The sequence below is a fragment of the Globicephala melas genome, chromosome 8 (assembly GCF_963455315.2).
Source record: "Globicephala melas chromosome 8, mGloMel1.2, whole genome shotgun sequence".
In the NCBI taxonomy this organism is placed as follows: Eukaryota; Metazoa; Chordata; class Mammalia; order Artiodactyla; family Delphinidae; genus Globicephala; species Globicephala melas.
Genome location: NC_083321.1, coordinates 104,251,554 through 104,271,294, shown reverse-complemented (window position 1 = coordinate 104,271,294; position 19,741 = coordinate 104,251,554). Strand labels below are relative to the sequence as shown.

General features: G+C 50.3%; 1 long non-coding RNA gene across 26 annotated transcripts in view; it reads right to left on the bottom strand.

Annotated features, from left to right (window-relative positions):
- The window catches only part of LOC115844432 (uncharacterized), a 326,879-nt gene that overhangs the window by 26,683 nt on the left and 280,455 nt on the right, over window positions 1-19,741 (bottom strand). For 20 of the 26 annotated variants that reach the window (XR_009564997.1, XR_011377653.1, XR_011377647.1 and 17 more), the window contains 2 exons: window positions 15,047-15,203; window positions 11,086-14,785 (listed from right to left, as the gene is read on the bottom strand). This is a non-coding gene — a long non-coding RNA (uncharacterized lncRNA). Of the gene's footprint in view, window positions 1-5,785; window positions 6,297-6,775; window positions 6,933-7,839; window positions 7,967-11,085; window positions 14,786-15,046; window positions 15,204-19,741 lie in introns of those variants that run through there. The other 6 variants (XR_011377659.1, XR_011377665.1, XR_011377660.1 and 3 more) reach the window with 5 other exon arrangements.

Genomic DNA, 19,741 nt, shown 5'->3' with positions numbered 1-19,741 from the left:
TAAAGCTATTACAAAAGGTAAAGAAGGACATGATATATTGATAAAAGGGTCAATTCACCAAGAAGCTATAACAAGTATAAACATATACGCAACAGGAATCAGAGCTCCAAATATATGAAGCAAACACTGATAGAAACACTACTGTATAACAGTAGGAGACTACAATATCCCCTTTCAGTAACTGATAAAACAACCAGACAGAAGGTCCATAAGGAAATTGAAGACTTGAACAAACCTAGAAACCATCTGCACCTAACAGACATATTCAGAACACTCCACCCAACAACAGCACAATACACATTTCTCTCAACTGCATATGGAACACTGTCCAGGATAGACCATATGTTAGGCCACAAAACAAGTCTTAACAGATTTTCAAAAATTGAAAGCATACAAAGTGTCTTTTCCAACCACAATGGAATGAAACTAGAAATCAATTGCAGAAGGGAAACTGGAAAATCCACAAATATGTGGAAATTAAACAACACACTCCTCAACAACCAATGAGTCAAAGAAAAAAGCACAAGGGAAACTGTAAAATATCTTGAGACAAGTGAAAATGAAAACACAACATATCAGAACTTACGGGATGCAGTGAAAGAAGTGCTAAGAGGGAAATTTATAGCTGTAAATGATGTAGAAAGACCTCCAATGAATGACCTAACTTTATACTCTAAATATCTAGAAAAATAAAAAATGTTAGTGGCTGATAGTTTATGTTCCAAGGTCTCAAAGAGACCACACTTCCCCTGTGGTATGACCTACCCTAACTTCAGAAGTCCCTTCAGTGTTTCAACATCTATAGATCCAAACTTTCCCCAGCCCACACTTCCACATTTTGCAAGATATTTTCACCTGAGTGTTGCGTTCCACACATCCCAAAATGAACTCTTCACCTTCTCCACAGAACTTGCTCTGCCTCTGTGGCTCAGATCCCAAGTCTCCTCTGGTCCCTTTCTCTCCCTCGCCACACCCAGCCCACATTATGCTGAAGACCCTGTGGTCACTGTACCACTCCATCAGTCTCCTTCCTTATAAAGCCACGTACAGTTAACCAGATTCATCCTGAGTACAAAAAGAATGGGCAGCGTTGTGTCCCCTTTTCTGTTTTTATCTCCTTAATTTCAGACTATTGTTGAGCACCTCCTATGGGTCAGACTCTGTCCTGGGCTTTGGAAAACCAAGATGAATATCACTTTCCTGCCCTCAAGGAGATGCCAGTTTCCAAATGGGGTAGTCAGGTTATATAAACAAAAAGCCAACAAGCGAGGAGACTGACAACAGAGAAGTGTGTAAGACGTGTGCAGGGACACGGAGGAGAAACTGACGATCAAGGCTGGTGAGCAGAGAAGGTCTTAGAACAGGTGATGTTTGAACTCAGTCCTGGAGGATTAATTGGAGTTAAAGTGGACTAGAGGGGTGGCATATGAAGGAAAGGACAGAGCAATGCATGGGCTTGGCACTGTTTAAAGGAACTCTTGCTAATTCTGTATGACTCATGCTTTTGCAACAGCCTCAACACATTATTACCACGACAGCCCTGTGAGGCAGGGAGTATTAGCAGCCCCATTTTACAGATGAAGGATTTGAGGAGAAAAGACATGAAGCAATTTGCCTAGTGTTACACTGGTGCTCAGAGAAGCACTCACTAAGTTTCCAACCTAGGAGGAGGGGTGTGGAGAGCCACTGCCCATCTCATGCTCTGAGCAAATACAGAAATCTTTTGACCAACCAAAGAGCTCTGCTGAAACACTGCATTTCCTCTTGTGAACCAAAACTCAGACCTGAAGTTATATTTTTACCACCACTGCCCCTACCCCCATGCTTTAACAAGACACGGTATCTTGTTTCTAAGGGTAAAAGAAATGCTTATAAACAAGACTACAAAAGGCATCTTAAGACAACAAATCACTCATAAAAAAGGGAACATTCTGATGAGTTAAGTGTAAATGAATCAGAAACATATGGATTCAATCTACTTTAAAAGGCCCAGTGGAGTTCCAAGTGACGGGTAAAACCCTTGGAGGAGATTATACTTGGGGATATTTCCAAACCCAGGGCCATTACTTCTGGCCAGGCCCGGAGCTAGGCTGGTAGAGGGATCCCCGAGGAAACCAAGAGAAAGAGAACCTCAGAAACGTAGGAGGGTCACTTTATCCCAAATCCTCAAGCCCAGACTTGGAAATTTTCAGAGCAACATGCCTCCTAGAAACACCTTTCCTGAACATCTCATTCTGGCCCAGGGCTGGGACTCCGAGTCCAGCCAACAATTTCACTTTAGAAACTCAGCTTGTCCAACTCCAAAAGGGTGTAGAGGCTGGACCGAAACCCTTCATCTTTCCCAAAGATTCTCTCCCTTTGACGATGAACCGTGTCCAGACCATGGCTTTGGAAGAGGAAATAAGGGCCATGGTTCTCTTTGGCAGCATCAGATGAGAGATGAATATGCACAGAAATATTGAACACGTTCAACTAAACAGGAAACAACATAAGAAAAAGCAAGATTCAGACTCATCAGTCTGCTTGGGTTGCATCAGCCGTGAAAATAAACAAAGGCCTAAAGAGATCAGGCTGGTTTAATGGGAACCAGGCAATGAGCAGGTATGTGTCCCTGGGCGTAATCATCACTGGGGCTCCCTGTGCTCTCGTGCCTTTTCTGGGGTCCCACATGGGATGAAAGGTCAACCACCAGGGAGTGTGGTGGGCTCAGGGCCACCCAGTGTTTGCTCGGCCTCTGTTTCTTTACCCCCACAAGTGCCCTCTTCCCGATGAGAACCCAGGCCTTTCTTTCTTTCAGTGGATGAGAACAGGCCTTTCTCCTCCACTGCTGATCGAATCGAGTTTTGCAGGGAGGACTAAGAAAAGCGAGCAAATGGAACAGTATTCTCCCCAAATGCCGTCTTAAATTGAAATCATCTGTTCTGGAAGCCCAGGCTCCTGGTCCCCAGGCCACACCCAGGCAGCTGGGAAGGTGAGCTGGGGAGCCGCCCTCGCAGACCGCTGACCCCTGGACTGGCTGCAGTGAGGGGCTGTGTTGAGCAGAAAGGCACCCCTGGGCTGGGAGCCGGGGAGCTGGGTCTCATGGGAATTTTCTGTGCCCCTGAAGTCCCCATTGTCACCCCCTCCCCAAGACAGGCCTTCCTCTCTCCTGTTGATGCCTGAGATCTGTCATCTTAGAGATTTATTTCTTTGGCTTAAGACTTTGACACTTAAGACAACCAAGGTGAGACCGAATGTGAACATTAACATCAGAGGGTGGAGGAGGGGAGGGAAGCTGTGGGAATGGGGTGGCAGGGCGGCGGGGTGGCAGTGGGGTAAAGGCGGGCAGGGATGGCGGGGTGGGGGTGGGGTGGCTGAGAGCCTTGGAGACACACTGCGCCCGCTTCCCTGGTCCCCCGCCCCAACCCCCAGGCCATTCTAAGACTGAAACAGAAAGGGCCCTGGAGCCCTGAGAGCCCCTGCTGCCCCTCTCCATGCTGCCCGTCCCCAGTCGAGGCGGGTTTGCCAAGAGGCCACCATGTGCCAAGCACAGCTCTAGACCCTGGGGTACAGCAGTGGGAAAACAGTGGCTGCCGGGACCCTGACACTGCTCAGAGGAATTCAGCAGTGGTGTGGAGCCTGGGAACTAAAAGGGACCACAGCTGTCCCTGTCACCTCCTCCCTGGCTGTCCCAGGGCCCCTCCAGTTCCAGACCCTTCTTCAGCTGGTCCTGCCTTTGCAGGGGGAACCGAGCTGTCGGAGGACTTTCTTCAGATGCAGCGCTGAGCTCGCCAGAGCGCAGAGCCTGAGGGGGTCCTGGGTGGATGCCGGGTTGCCCACAGCCTCCCTCAGCCCTGCCTCAGTTTCCACATCCGCCGCCACGGCCAGGCGTCTGCTGCAGAGAGCAGGGCGGCAACCTGGGGAATGCACGCCATCTCCTCGCACAGAGGGTGGGGCCTTGGCTGAATCTGGCCCCGCCTCCCCGGGGAGGGAGGCTTCCGGAATCCCGTTAGCCCTTCCCCCAGTACCCAGACTCTCCAAAGCCACAGAACTGAGCCGGTGCCTCTGGAACTGGAGGCCTGTTGGCCGACGCTCTCAGCCGCCTACGGATGGATAGAAAGGTGAGGAGGAGAGGACGAGAGAACAGGGGCTGCTGGGAGTGCAACAGAAGAGATGGGGTTTGTTGGCGGGCTTCCTGCCAAGCTTAACTGTCTTCATCCTCAAAATGATTCCAAACAGCTGGGCCAGCAGTAATCCTGCTGGTGTTCTCTGGGCAGCTCGGGGCCCAGGGAAGCCCAGGGGCCTGGCAGAGGCAGTGCCTGCCCGACAGCGAGCTTAGCGCAAGGGAAGGGGTGAGAGAAGCCGGGCGCCCACGCTTGGGGATGATTTCTGTCGGTTGAGGCTTTCGGGAGGGAGGGGTCGGGGAGGGCCCGAGCTGAGCATGGATTCCTCTGCTAGGGCGTCCTCCCCCGCACAAGACTCCCGGGACGGTCACTCGCAGGCCCTTCCCCGGACACCTGGCCTGTGACTTATCCTGTGATTTTCTGTCGTCTCCGGCCACTTTCTCAGGTGGCCAGAGCCTGGGGCCAGCAAGCCCAGGGGCTAAGTACAAATTCCCATGGAGACTCATCTGAGCGGCATTCTGGGCTGGGGCCCCGGGGTGTGCCCCACTCCTGACACACCCCTGGACTCAAGAGGAGCCGGGCGGCGTAACCCGGAGCCCGGCACCGCTGAGCCGTACATTTGAGCCCGAGCGCGAACCGTAGAAAGGACGCAGCTGGTCCTTGCTCACGGCCTCGCCGTGGAGTTTCAGTCCTCGTGCCGGCTTCTTCTGGGCCGTCTTGGTCACGTGATTTGAGTAATTCCAAAAGTCCCCAGCGTGTAAAACAGTTAACAAACACCAGGGTTAAAGATAAGTGCCAGAGACAAGGGGCCCAAGTCTACGCCCGGGGGCAGCCGCCAGTCTGATGCCCCCTGGATTCCGCTCTCCTCTACCAGTGCCTGCCGGGCGCTGCACAGTGGGAACGAGTCAGCCAAACACTGTTATAAATGCAACGGCCTCAGAAGCAGGAATTCTCGCTGCCTCCATTGAACAGACAAGTACACCGAGGCCCAGAGAGGGTGGCTGACGCGGCCGCCACGTCCCAAGGCTGAATGACAGAGCAGGGATCCGAACCCAGACAGTCAGGCTCCAGGCTGCACCCCCTGCTCTGCTGACCTAGTCTGTCCACTTGGGCAAATCTCTGTGCTGGGTTACGTGAGGGAATTCAAGTGAATATGCGGTGTAGTCACGACCCCTGGGAGCTCGACCGTCGCCAAGACTGAAGCAGCCTTCCCAGACTGGCCTAATGAATCTGCTGCCTGCGCTGGACTCCTCACGCTCCGCGTATGGCTTTGGGTCTCGGTGAGACCTTCAGCAGCCCCCTCTCCTTTCCCTGCACATCAAAGTCCCACAGGGGCTGAAATCCCACCTTAGGAGCCTCAACCTAGTCTTCCAAGACAGGCCGGCCGGAGCACCTTCCCTCCCAGAGCATGATTCTGGAGTAACAGAAAGGAAGAACTCAGCAGTCCTTGCCCAGCTTCATGACAAAGACGTTGTGTGGGACCAGAGGATACAGCTGAGTCGGGCCTGCTGTCTGGGCTCCGGCCTCAGCCGACGGTGAACCAGGTCAAGCCACAGAGTAACGGGACGCCCTGCACCGCCCGAGCCTGCCAGGCCCCACTCCACCAGCAAGGGCACCCTCGGCAGGCTGTCCCCTTGCAGCCTGGCCACTTGGCATTTTAGAGACGCGCTGGCTACACTCACCTGGGGGACTGGGGGATGGCGCCTGGTGTTTGGTCCAGAACCCAGTGCCTCTGGGACCCCAGGGGCTTTGAAGGGGTGTTATAAGTTAGCAAAAGTCAAAGAGAGGATTTCATCAAGAACTTGAGTATTAAGGCTGCAATCAACGTTGAGTGAAACAGGGCTAGAAGGAGCCTGATGCCACGGTGATGGAGATACACAGAGAGGGCCCACGGGGCACAGGATTCCTCCTGGAGCGTTCAGCCCACATGGGGCTGTTAGAAGCTGATGCAGGATGCTGAAGCAAGGGCCAGATCTCCTTCCTGGGGGACCGTTAGAAAACAGCTACATTTGGAGACGGGGGTGGGGAGAGGCTCCGTCAGCCTTGCTGTTTGCTTCTGCCTCTGGTGTCACTGAGTGTCTTTCAGAAGGGTCGGTGTCTCTCCTTTCCTGTGGGCCAGGCCATGTCACGGGGATACCAGGGCATGGGTGCAGCTTGTAACAACACCTGGGCTCTCGACCAAGGAGATGCTGCCTGGAAAAAATGCAGTGGTTTTAGCAACGTGGGCATGATGTGCATGAGAAGGAAGAACATGATAGATCAAAGGTGACAGGAAGGACATCCTCTTTCTTTCCTGCAATCCGGCTGGTTTTGAAAACCTCCAAGTGGGTTCAAGTCTCTTCCAGGCAGGAAGGCAGCCTTTACCAAGGCAACGCTGCCCTGGCGTGACACCGCCCCTGCACCCCCCGGCACCCAAAGCTGAAACAACCTCCGGCGCCAGACTCCAGAGTCACGATCGCTAGCATGGTTACTCCCCACACCCTGTCCTTCCCTGCAGTGCCCACCCCTGCCTCACAAGGAAAGGCCCAGAACCTGGAGGGCTGGCTCAGGCAAGTTCCAGGTGGCGGCAGCCACGTGTAGGATCCAGCCCAGCACTGAGGCCTGGGGACAAGCCACCAGGGAGAGTCAAAGGTCAGACTCATGGCCACGGCGAACCCCAGAGAGACACTCACTGTGCATGGCAGGTGCCTTCTTCTTGCACTGCCATCCCAGGCGTGGCCCCAAATTCCCCAGGAATTCCAGCTTCCCTTCAGAGTGACGCTGCTTTCTCAGAGGGAAGCGATCCTGGTGGCAACTCACCCACCGGCATTTAACTCTCGCCTCTTCAACCTGAGAAAAGGAAATAAGAATGAATTAAGACCTCAGAGCACCATCTGAAAATGAACCATAGACCAGGACAAGGACAGTGTGTGTTTTCCAGGGTCGCAGAAGCGTGTGTAACCTCCCTGTGCTTATAAGGCACTGGGCCCTGTTTGCCCAGAGTTTACCAGATGACACACTCAAGAGAGAAGGTGCCTCCGATGGTTTTCCAGAGGGAGCAGAGACGGGCAAGGCCTTGGAAACTTTCTTCCCCACTCCACAGAAAGTTGTATGTGAAAGGAGCCCTCAAATTAAAATTGAGTGGTGGTGGTTTTTAAGATAAAGTTGCTCAATGTTTCATAGCATCTCAAAATCATAAAATTAGCTGGGACACTGGGTATCGTGCAGACACACTGTGCACCCTGTGCAGGCGTCTCTCCTGCGCCGTGACCAGCAGGAGGTACAGATGCTGCCTGTCTCCTCCAAGGAGGCGGACTCCTCCCCTCAAGGGAGCAGCACACGTGTTTCCAGACAGCTCTATGTTTTAGATAATTTTTCCTTACCTTAAGCCAACATTAATTTTCCTGTAGCTTCCAGCCAGCATTGTAAACTGTGTTCTCTGAGGTCACGATAAACGCCTCCACCTTTTTCCTTCTGTGACACCCTTCAGATCTTGAAGATCTTGTAGCGTGCCCCGCCCACCCTGCCTTCTCCTCTCCAGGCTAGATCCGCTGGTTTGTCAGACAGCCTCACTTAATAAGCCATGAGCTGCCTGCATGTTTTCCATTTAAGGGCTGTTTCTGGCAGGGCCGCTGCTGTGCCCTCTCCAGCAACATCTGCCCACCTCCTGCTGTGCCCCATGGTAGCTGTTTATGGACAAGAGCCCCTCCATCAGGCCTCGGGGGTGGAGTTAGCTTCCCGCAGTAGAATGACTCACCTTTGGGGGCCTTGCCCAGAGAGGCAAAGAGGGTGGAAGCCCTGTGAGGAGAACAAATACATTTGTCTTTACACCGCTGTGCCGCCAGGAGCTGGCACCTGGCAAACGCTGGTATTTTCTTTTTTTTCTGTAAATAAGATTTAACAGATAATTTAAAAGTTTTACATTGTTAAATTTAATATATGTCTATAAAGCAGTAGTTATAGAATAATAGAATAGGACATCCTCTACTCTTTTTAAAGATGGTTACAAAGACTAAGTGAGAACTTTCCTCACCATGGCTACTTTTTTAAAAAAATATATCTTTATTGGAGTATAATTGCTTTACAATGCTGTGTTAGTTTCTGCTGTATAACAAAGTGAATCAGTTATACGTATACATATATCCCCATATCCTCTCCCTCTTGCGTCTCCCTCCCACCCTCCCCATCCCACCCCTCTAGATGGTCACAAAGCACCGAGCTGATCTCCTTGTGCTATGCAAAACGCTGGTATTTTCTGATGCATGAATGCAGAAGGGAATGAAGGAAGCAAGAAGGGATGAGATGCAGAGACAAAGAAAGGCCTTCATGGGTTCAAAACCTTTACCTCAGATGTCCTGAGTCCCCTGCTCCAATCCCGGAGCCTGTCTAATCCAGTCCCCAGGCTCCAAGGCTACATTCTGCCCACAGCGATACCCACCCCCACCCCAACAACTTCCACCCTTAATAACCCTGTTAAACCACCACCAGCTCCTCCTCACACCACTCGACCTCTCCCCCAGCTCACAGTCCATAAGCCTCACCTACAAACGTCCCAGGACGCTCTTCTCAGACACAAATTCCAAAGACATCCAAACAAGAAGAAGACAAATGGTGGAAGACAGTGTATTGATTTGGGGGCAGCAGCTGATATCCTTTGGTCCCAGACTGATTTGGGAAGGATCCCAAAGGAGCGCTCACGCGCCTGGCCTCGTGGGGCAGAAAGGCTGCTGGGGCTGTGCCCGTTGCACAGAGATCCCTGGTGACGAGGACACAGCTCCAAGGCATCCCGGTGCCAGCTGCTGTTGAGCAGCACGAGATGCCTTGAGCTGCTAAGTGGGCAGCTTCAGTTTTACTTTTCCTCTCTGGAGTAAAAAGAAAAAAGAACTCTGGCCACGGGTGACATACAAACGTCAGGCCTGAGTCTATCTACACATGGAAATGACTCCCCAGGCCTCCCTTCTCCACCCCCATCTCTGGAGATAAACTGTAATAAAGTATTAACAACTGGCTCTGCTCTTCTGATAGACAAGGGATGACTCTCTTTTAAAGACCTTTGTGCTCTGTTGTTGCCAAAGCCATTTAAACTGTGATCATTAGCAGCTCTGCCTACAGCACAGGCCGAGGCGGATTTCTCTGGAGAGGTTCCATCAATCACGTGTTCCTGGTGGGGAGCAGCTGTCTGAGGCTGGGGTGCAGGAGAGCGGGGGCGACGCTTCACTCGCCCGGCCCAGCAGGAAACTTGGTGTTGGCTTTGGGCCTCGGGTGCACCTGGCTGGGAGGTGCCTGACAGCACAGCGGCGAGGCGGGAGGCAGATGGGGTGGATGCCTCCCCTTCCCCAAGAAGCCCAAGGGGAAGTTGCTCTCTGGCTCTTATTGAGACAGGCTGGGACCTGGGACCCTTTGCTGCAGTGTTTGCACCTGGACACATCTCTCCTGGAGGAACGAAATACCCAGAAGCTCTATGGGACTAAAAATAACTGCGTGCATGTGCAGTTGGGACGAATTCTGGACCCCAAAGATATAAAGAGACCAAAAAACCCAACTGCCACTTTTGAAGAGCCTGGAGCAAAAACAGGGTGTTGGGAGCAAAAGCGGGGTACTGTGCATGCCCCCTGCACTCAGCACCACCAGAGTGGTGGGTGAAACACGCAACCCCTCCAGCCTGGCACCTGGACACACCCCTACCCTCACCCCATGTAAGGAGCAAGCTCCCCTCCCCCACCCAGGGAGGGAGCAAGGAACCTGTTGTCTGTTCTCCCGCCACGCTGCTGTAGCAGGAGCCCCCAATAAAGCCTTGCCTGAATTCCTTGTGTGGCCTCTGATCAATTTCTGTTGATTGGGGAAAGCCAAGAACCCTGGTCGGTAACATTATGAGGGATGGCAGTGGCGCATCTACAGAAGGAGAGAGGTGCACTGGGCCTGAAATTTTCTGAAGCCCTTGGGGAAAGGGCTGGGAAGGGAAGGAAAGTTCAGGGACAGCTGAGTCCTGTTCTGTTCCCTTTCAAGTCTTGCATGTTGCAGGAAGCACTTCAGATGGTGAAAATGGAAGGAACAGGAAGCTTGTGGATGGGTATGTGAAAGGGCAGGGAGACAGAGTTAGGGGGTTAGGGGGTGGGGAGACAAGGGGGAGAAGCAAGAGTGGGGAGAGGACAAGGGGGAGAGAGAACCGAGGCACAGGAGAGTCAGGGGAGGCATGTTTTGAGGGGTGAGAGCTTAAAAACACGGATTCATGAAGATCAACTATACTACAATATAAAATAAAAATTAAATTAAATTTTAAAAAAAGGATGAATGAAGAAGAGAGGGACTGCTTCCCTTCTTTTTTCTTATTTTCTCTTTCTTTTTTTCTTTCTTTTCTTTTTTGGCCACACCGCGCGGCACGTGGGATCTTAGTTCCCCAACCAGGGATCGAACCTGTGCCCCCTGCAGTGGAGGCGTGGCATCTTAACCACTGGACCGCCAGGTAAGTCCTGCTTCCCTTCTTTTTAAAGGCTGAGTAATATTCCCCTGTATGTACATTTCATGTTTTCTTCACCCACCCATCTGTTGATGGACACTGGGTGCCATTTGCGACAACATGGTTGAACCTAGAGGATAGTGTGCTCGGTGAAAAAAGCCAAACACAGAAGGGCATGTACCGCGTGATGCCCCTTATATGAGGAATCTCAAATAGAGGTAGAAGCAGAGGGTAGAACAGTGGTTACTGGGCAGGGGGGAGGGGCGAAGTGGGGAGTGGCTGCCCAACTGGTATAAAGTTTTAGTTACACAGGATGAATTAGTTCCGGAGATCTGCTGTACCGTGTAGGGCTTACAGTCAACAATACTGTGTTGTATACTTAAAAATTTGTTAAGAGAGTAGGTCTCACATTAAGTGTTGTCACTACATTACACAACCATCAAACGGGACATCAAACAAGGACACCTGCGGAGGTGATGCTATGTCGATTACTCTGAAAACCGTGATGGCGTCACAGGTGTTCACATGTGTCCAAACTCATCAAACTGTATTCATTAACACGTGCAGTTTATTGTGTATCAACTATACATCAATCAAGCCGTTAGACAGAAGAAGGAAGGGACTGTGCTTAGGGAAGGCAGTCTGAGTCTTTGGAGAGAAAGTTTAAAAATTAGCAGCTCTTCCTGAACCTCTGAAACTCAGACACATTTCCTGGATGAAATTTTTCCAAAGCCAAGAACTTTGCTCCCCTTTTTTCGGCCTTGGTTGCCAGAGAGTTTAAAAGTCAAACTTATTGCCTAAGTTTTGTGATCTGTTCAAATCAGGTGACTGAAACATCTCCATCTGCTTCTCGGAGAGAGTCCTAGAAGTGTGATGCTCCCCACACGGCATCCCAGGCTCTCAGCCAGCATAAGCCCTTCAGGAAGTGGCGGGAGCACAAATCTTGAATAAAGGGCAAAACATACACTCAAGGAACCAGGAAGATACATTCTCCCGACCCATCTCATCTCCGGAAGAGAATAAGACATGTCCCGCAGCATTCAGATGCAGCTTGGCCGTGAGCGGGCTCAGGGGACGAGGAGGCCCTGGGACAGGCAGGGTCCCTAAGGAGCAGCCATCCAGACACAGAAACCAGAACGACCAGTTGGCCAATTAGGATTTTTTTTTTTTTTTGCGGTACGCGGGCCTCTCACTGTTGTGGCCTCTCCTGTTGCGGAGCACAGGCTCCGGACGCGCAGGCTCAGCGGCCATTGCTCACGGGCCCAGCCGCTCCGCGGTATGTGGGATCTTCCCGGGCCGGGGCACAAACCCGCGTCCCCTGCATCGGCAGGCGGACTCTCAACCACTGCACCACCAGGGAAGCCCCCAATTAGGATTTTTGCAGTTGTCTTATTGCTCTGATTTAGGTTTAATTACCTAATAGTTTAGTTGGCAACATGAGAACAGGGTATAAATTTCCAAAGGTCCCAAAGGCTATGCAGCAAGAAGTCAGTTGTTCTCCCAGACTTCCCCTCCAGCTACCGTCCCCCTGCCCCCACCCAGGTAAATGCTGCCACCAGATCCTCTAAAAGGAGACTGTCGGGTCCTCCAACAGGCTTGACAAAGGACCCTGGCCCATCCCAGAGATGGGGTTCAAAAGGCTCCTCTGTAGAAACGCTTGAGCTGAGAGGTAAAGGACAAACAGGGGTGTGCTAGTGAAAGAAGGCACTGCATGTGCAAAGTCCCTGTGGTCAGAGTGGGCACAGCACTTTGGACAAGATGGCAAGGAGGTAGGGTGGCCCATTCCCGGAGAGTGAGGTGGGGGTGGGCAGGAGTAGTGGGCAGAGGTGGGCAGGAGCAGTGGGCAGAGGTGGGCAGGGCTCCCTAGGCCATCTTAGGATTGTGATCTTTATCCATAGCACTGATTTAAGCCCTGGGGGTTCAGAGGGTATATGTGACAGATCCATTTAACGTTTTGAAAACGTAATCACTGTAGCTCCTGTGTAGAGAAGAGCGAGCACTGATAAGGGTAGAGATTGTACAGGAAGAGACTGTACAGTTAGGAGATTGTACAGGAAACCTTAGCTGCCTTGCCCCACACCTGTTCAGCACCCCCTTTGAATTCAGCCATGGCCACGGCCATGGTGGACTCTCCCAGGTGGGCTTCACCTCAAATGCCACCTTCCCTGGGGCCTCTCCAGTGACACCGGTGCCAGGGGAGCTGTTGGTGCACATGTAGGAATGATCTGAATGTGCAGGAGAATTTGTGCTTCCAGGAGCAACCCTCAGCCAGTGGAGAATGGGAGCCGTTGGATAAACACTCCTCATGGGCAATCAGGACCCACTCTTCAGGTCCCAGGTTGGGTTTAGGTCCCACGACTGCGACCTCACTTACGCACTCTTATATAGACGTTCCTTCATCTCCCACTCTGCCTGTCCCTCACTGCTGATTCCTGGGATTACTGCTAAATAAGCAATCTGCAAAGAAGTCCTTTTAGGCTCTGCTTTCTCGGGGTATCTCAAGTAAGACGGAGGCATTTGCAGCTGTCTAGGTAAGACAGGATAGGAGCCTGGCTTAGGGCGGCAGCTGTGGGAATGGACAGATTGAAAAGATATTTGGAAGGTGAAATCAAGAGTCCAGTGCAGCCACATTCTCCAACACCACTCTCTCTTCTATTCCCTGTGGCATTTGGTCTGGTCAGTCCAGGCTCACAGCTTGTTACCACTGTGGAGTAACAAGTGGTACTTGTTGGAGGAGGTGTTTCACAGCTGTGCAAATGGCCACCATATATGGAGGCAGAACTCAACAGCCCTTGCAAAACGGGTTACAGGACATGAAGAGGGTATTTCCAGGCAGTCTTTAATTGGTTGAATTAAAATGGGGCCTTTGGCAGATATCCCTGGCATGAGCATCTCCTTCAGGCAAGATGGCACAGCCACTGTAGCAGAGACAGAAGTAGCAGTAACAACAGAAGGGCGTGGAGGAGGGGTGATGGCTGCGTGTCCAATGGAGATGAAGAAATGGGGACTCAGAGAGATGGGTCGTCTTCCCAGGCTCCGCTGAGCAGTGCCTGATAAAGCAGGGAAGCACATCGTGGTCCAAATGGCTCCAAAGACCATGCTTTTAACAACGATCTCCTTTTCAATTTCCCTCTGCTCCAAAGCAGCGGGGGAGCCCGGGCAGAGGCCAGCCATCTCTATTTACGCTGGCTCATTGGACCAGTTGACTGTCAGATTCTGTTACTCAGTAGACGAGGCTCAAGACTTTTTTTTTGGCACATAAAGGATTTTATTTTTATTTATTTATTTATTTATTTTTTTGCGGTACGCGGGCCTCTCACTGTTGTGGCCTCTCCCGTTGCGGAGCACAGGCTCCGGACGCTCAGGCTCGGCGGCCATGGCTCACGGGCCCAGCCGCTCCGTGGCACGTGGGATCCTCCCGGACCGGGGCACGAACCCGTGTTCCCTGCTTCAGCAGGCAGACTCCCAACCACTGCGCCACCAGGGAAGCCCTAAAAGGTTTATTTTAAATGTTTTAAGGATAGAATAGCGTTACATCATAATTACAAATATTATTTACAGAATTAACAGATTTATATTGTTTATACTTCTAAACGCAAAGAACAGGGAACTGTCTATACATTGTATAAAATCAAATTAAAACTAAAAATGAATTCGAGCTTGAAAGATGAGGTCATTTACCTAATTTTAAGATGCGAACATGAAACATATCACACTGTGGTGATAATCATGTCTCAACATATAAATACATCAAACCAACATGTTGTATACCTTAAACTTACATAATATTATATGTCAATTATATCTCAAGTTTTAAAGATCAATTAATTGATTGATTGTTTAATATTTTAAAAAAAGAGGACCTTTGGCGGACGTGGAGAATGGAGCTGCCGCTGAGTGTGGCCTTGGCTGGACGGACTAGAGGCAGCAGTGGGCGCCTCTCATTTATTTATTTCACAAACAACAACTGCCAATTCATTTAATCCTTATAACAACCTCACGATGTAGATTCTGCTATTTCCCCCCTTTTATAGATGAAGAAACCGAGGCAAAATAAAATGACTTAACAACTTTCCTAGGGAGACTCCGTTAGTAAGTAGCAGAGCTGGGGTTTTCACCCAGGAATTCTAAAAATCTGTGTCCTCACTCATGGCTCCACGCTGCCCCTCCTTCACCGATTCACCGTACAAACACTGCTGGTCATTTGCTCCATGTCAGGGTTAGTTAGATGCTGTGGGAGTGGAAGCTGGGTGAAATACAAAAATGAATCAAGCATGAATTCAGCCCTCAAGTAATTTATTCTCTCACTGATGTTAAGTGTTTCCATAAATGATGATGAGAAAATGTAGAAAGTGACAAATGTCCAATAAAAGATACTGACAAAATACTATGGGGCTTCAAAAAAGGAGAGCGATTCCAATGTGGAGGATGCAAAGAGATGGGACATCAGTTTGGTTTTGCTGCATAACGAACCGCTCCAAAATTCAGTGACTCAGAGGACACCTACCTGTTGCCTCTCACGATTCTGCAACGGGCCAGTCGGTTCTTCTGTTTGGGGCTGGCTCAGCAGTGCCAGGTGATCTAGGAGGGCCTTGCTCACCCATCTGGGATGGCTGGGATGGAGGGGACCTCTTGTCCTCCAAATGTGGTCCAGCCTCACTCTCCTGGTGGAAAAAAGGTCCGTATCAGCAAGAGAGAGGAAAAGCCCTGATCCACAAGCACTTTTCCAGCCGCTCCATGTGTCATGTCTGCTGATATTCCATTGGCCAAAACAAGCCCAAGATTCAAGGGGTAGAGAGATCGGCTCCCCTTCTGCTGGGATGTGGCAACAGCGCATTGCGATGAGACATGCTTAGCGGGGTCAGAGGGGAGTGCAGTTGTTTGTTTTTTGTTTTTTTTCAATCAGGCAGGATCAGAGAAAGCTTTACAGAAGAATGAGCCTTGAAAAATGGCTGGGGCTGGGGATTGTGGCAGGGTTCCCATATGTGGAGAAAATCCACAGAGTCGAAAGAGCTGAGGGTCTGAGACAGGCTGGGACCTGGCACCCTTTGCTGTGGGGCTTGCACCTGGAAACACGTCTCCTTGAGCAACAGGATACAAAGAAACTTATAAGGGACTAAAAATAACTGCATGCATGAGCAGCTGGGGTAAATTATGAACAATAAGATACAAAAAGACCAAAAACCCAGCTGCCGCTTCTGAAGAGCAGGGAGCAAAAGCAGGGTACTGCACATGCCCACTGCCCTCAACACCACCAAAGGGGTGGGCAGACCACCTAAGCTGCCCCTCCAGCCCGACCCCTGGACCTGCCCCTACCCTCACCCCATATAAGGAAGCAGCTCGCCCCCGCACTTAGGAAGCAAACACGGGAACCTGTTACTTGTTTTCTCGCTCCCGCCTGCTGTAGCAGGAGCCCCCAATAAAGCCTTGCCTGAATTTCTTGTCTGGCCTCTGATCAATTTCTATTGATTAAGGAGGCCAAGAACCCTGGTCTGTAATAGGTTCTCAAGGACCAGCAAGTGCTTCATTTGGGCTAGAAGGAAGGTCAGAAAAGAAAGTTGGAGCTGAATCATGGAGGGATGGAGTGATGTCTTTTCAGATCTGGGATGGCGGCCAATGGCCTATTAAGAGGTTGATCTCTACTTGCAGGGCACAGCCCCTCTCAGAGAACATGCTCTACCACATGCCTGGCAGCCGTGGCAGCACAATTCTCTTGTTCCTGGAGCCCAAGGAGCAAGCAAAGGACCTGGGGCAGCCAGTCTACAGGCTGCCAAAGCTCTATGATGGCCGGAAAAGGTGAGTTGGGGGACTGAGGCATCAGTGGCCAAGGTCAAATGAAGGGCACATTGAGGTTGAGTCAAAGCTGGGGCATCCAAAGCTGGGTTCAAATTGCCACGTGGGAGCTAAGGGTGAGGAAGCCAGCTGGTAGAGACAGGAGACAGAGTTTTATGAAGATAAAAACTGACACAACGAGGGAAGACTAGTCCCTGGAGTAGCCTCGGGTCTTGATGACCTTCCCATCCACGTATAGGTTTACAAGTAATTCTCTTTCTCTGCGTCATGATTCTGTCTCTGCATCAGGTGATGATGGGTGGTCTGTCTTGCGTCACACGATGGGTGGCCCTCTCCTTGCATCCCTGTTTAGAACACTGGTTGGAATAACATTTTGAAACAAGGCAGGGCAACCGGGATAGAAGCGTGTCTTGGTCAGGTTGCAAAGCAGGGCGGATATTCAGGACTGGAGTTGTTCTTAAAAGGAGCTACTGTTTCTCTACCTCTCCCAGCAACTAGACGTACCACAAGTGAAAATTGACGCCATGATATTTTCAGAAAGATTCTTTGATTAGGTAAAGTCTTGAAAGCCTCAAGAACGTTAGTTTGTAGTCTTTATTTCTTCAGTTTTTATTTCTTTCAAAAAATTGATCAGTTCTCACTCTAAAGAAGCTAGAAGCCATTCCACTCTGCCTTATTCCTTTTGGAATTTACTGAGTACATCTCAGCAGTGGCACGGAAAATATATTTCCTTGGAAACCAGAAGTCCCACAATAGTCCTCACCCTTCAGAGCCCCATGGGGTAGAGAAATCCCCATTATACTTGAAATCCGATTATTCTGCTTTTGTGTCACCTCCTTTGCTATAAATGAGGGCCAGTGCAGCTGCCAGAGCACAGAGTGACACAGATACAATGTGATGTGTCAACCACTCATGTTTCTCTTTTATGAGATCAACTTTTTATAACTCTGCAGTCAGTCCACTAACAGACTATAAAACTTGGCTTATTGGAAACAGATACATCAACCATGAGACATCACTTGTCAGAGACTGATCCAGCCTCTTCTGGACACGAGTCGGTCCTTAGAGAGAAAGCCATTAGGAACGGGAGCCTGAGTTGCATCTCAAGCTGTGTAGGCACCTGTCTGGGTCACATAAATATTGCTCCTTGTGAAAAACAGCCATGCTGAGTCCCACCATAAAGTGCGTGACATTCATGGGTTAGCATCACGGCCTGACTGCTCATGAATCTTATTCCAGGAGAATTCAGAGTCCCTGAATCCAGCCAAATGTTACTGTCAAAAGCCTTTTCTAATCTATTTGTGGCAACAGAAATGTCTCCTCTTTTGAGAACCCAGAATGCTGGCAGCAAGGGCCAGCTCCCACTTCAAAGGGAGAGTTCAAAGCAGACGCCTCTTTGGACTTGAGCACCAGTGGGAGGAGTCAGTCTCCTGTGCCTGGTCTTCACGCACGTTCCACTCTACCCCGTCTCTGTCTTACCTTCACTGCAGGCTCAGAAACCACTGCTGTCCCCAGATGGGTCTCCTTGTGCACAAAGGGGACTCTGAGGTCCGCCGATAGAAAGGGTTTGGAAAGTCTCCCTGGGGCCACGGCTTTTTTCCCTTTTGGGGTGTGTCTCAGTTTGGGGGGTGTCTCAGTTTGGGGCATGACTTTCTTCCCTCAGCATCCAGGGGCTCAGCTGCAGATGAGAAGCAGCACAGTGAAGTGTCCTGATGCAGGCATCACTGGAAAACATGTCTCCATGGAAACCCCAGGGTTACCTCACCCAACAGCATTCAGCTGTGACTGACCACAGAAGCATTGTTTTTTCAATATAGAGGAAGTATCAGCTCTGTCTACAGAGCCAAGAGCGTTTCGCATTTTTTTTTTTTTTTTGGTTTGTTTTTGAAGTTATATCCTCCGCTTCGGAGTTTTTGGGATAACGTCACATGTTTGGGGAGCATTTTGTGTATAGACAGCATTCTCCCCCGTGCCTCTGCACACAAAGATATCATTCCTATGAAAATAAGAGGGATTCTTCTAGGGAGACATGTCATTATTCATCTCTGCTCTAGTCATTGCCTGTTGCCAAAGAGTTGTTTTAATGTTCTGAATCCAGAACGCCTGTTTTCTCACAGCCTCAGCAGGATCTGGCTCACTCAGCACTCGGTGGGGTTTGTTCATGGGAAACCCAGGAGCTGGGGGTGGGAGTGGGAGTGACTGCTGTCACGGTGACCTTTCACACCTCCACCCCCAGACGGGAATCCTTAACTCAGGGCACACATGTGGTCCACACTCCTCCACTCTGTCAGCCTGCTGGGGATCGGCATTATGCGGAATGATGCCTTCTGTCCCTCTGGGCTCCCCAAAGAGCGAACTTAATTGTTGGGAAACATTGGAGAAAAAAGATGTCATTCCTCTACCTCATTGGTTCTCACCATGGGGGAAGGCGGGATTTCGTCCCCTGGGAACAATGGGGCAAGGTCGGGAAACCTTTTTGGTTGTGTGACTGGGAGAGGGGTGCCAGAGGGGTGCCAGAGGCATCTAGTGGGTAGGGGCAGGGATGCTGCTGAACATCCTACGATGCATAGGACACCCTTCCCCCAACAGTAAACGATCCAGCCTGAAATGTCACTGTGCTGAGGGTGAGGAACCCTGGAGATCCAGCAAGGTGTGGCTTCAGGGCAGTTCAGGTCTGTTACTAGCCATGGGAGGACAAGCTATGGACTAGTTACTAACTGTATGAATAAAGGCATCCAATGCACTCACTAGGGCACTCCAGTACACAGAGGACTGTCTTGTGACTGGAGAGTTTGCAGTGTATGTGAGTCCTTCCTGGAAAGCTTTTCCTTTTCTGAATTATGTTCTCAGTCTATGTTGTCTCCCACTGCCTCTCTATTTGTTAAAATTCCTTTCTGCACAATTCATATGAACATAAATCCTTCCTTTAAGGTCTAACCAATTAATTATAGAAAAGTAGATCCTTCACTTAATTACTTCTAATCACTGTCTCTCTCTCTGGAAATCTTAGGACAGGTGGAAACAGGGCAATGGATGAAGCCCCTCTCATGGCCACGTCTAAGATCTATTGTTAATGCTTAATAGGCATTTCTTTGTTATCACTAGTTTTCTAGTCATAGTCCTAGAATTATTACCTAAGATGTGATTTGTATGCTGAATCACATGGCCAACATTTTTGTGTGTTCCTCAAAAATGGGATTAGGAGGAAGCGTGAGAGATCAGTTCCTGGGATCCACCGGCACCTAAGCCAGCAGGAGATATAGAACCGGACAAGTGCTCAGAGTATCGCTCCCGTCTCCACCCCCGGCTTTCTCACCAGGACCACTTTCGTTCCAAAGCACGAGCGGCTAAGTCATATCAAGGCCAGTTAGGTCAAGATTACAAATATCTAGGCCCTCTGAATGTCACA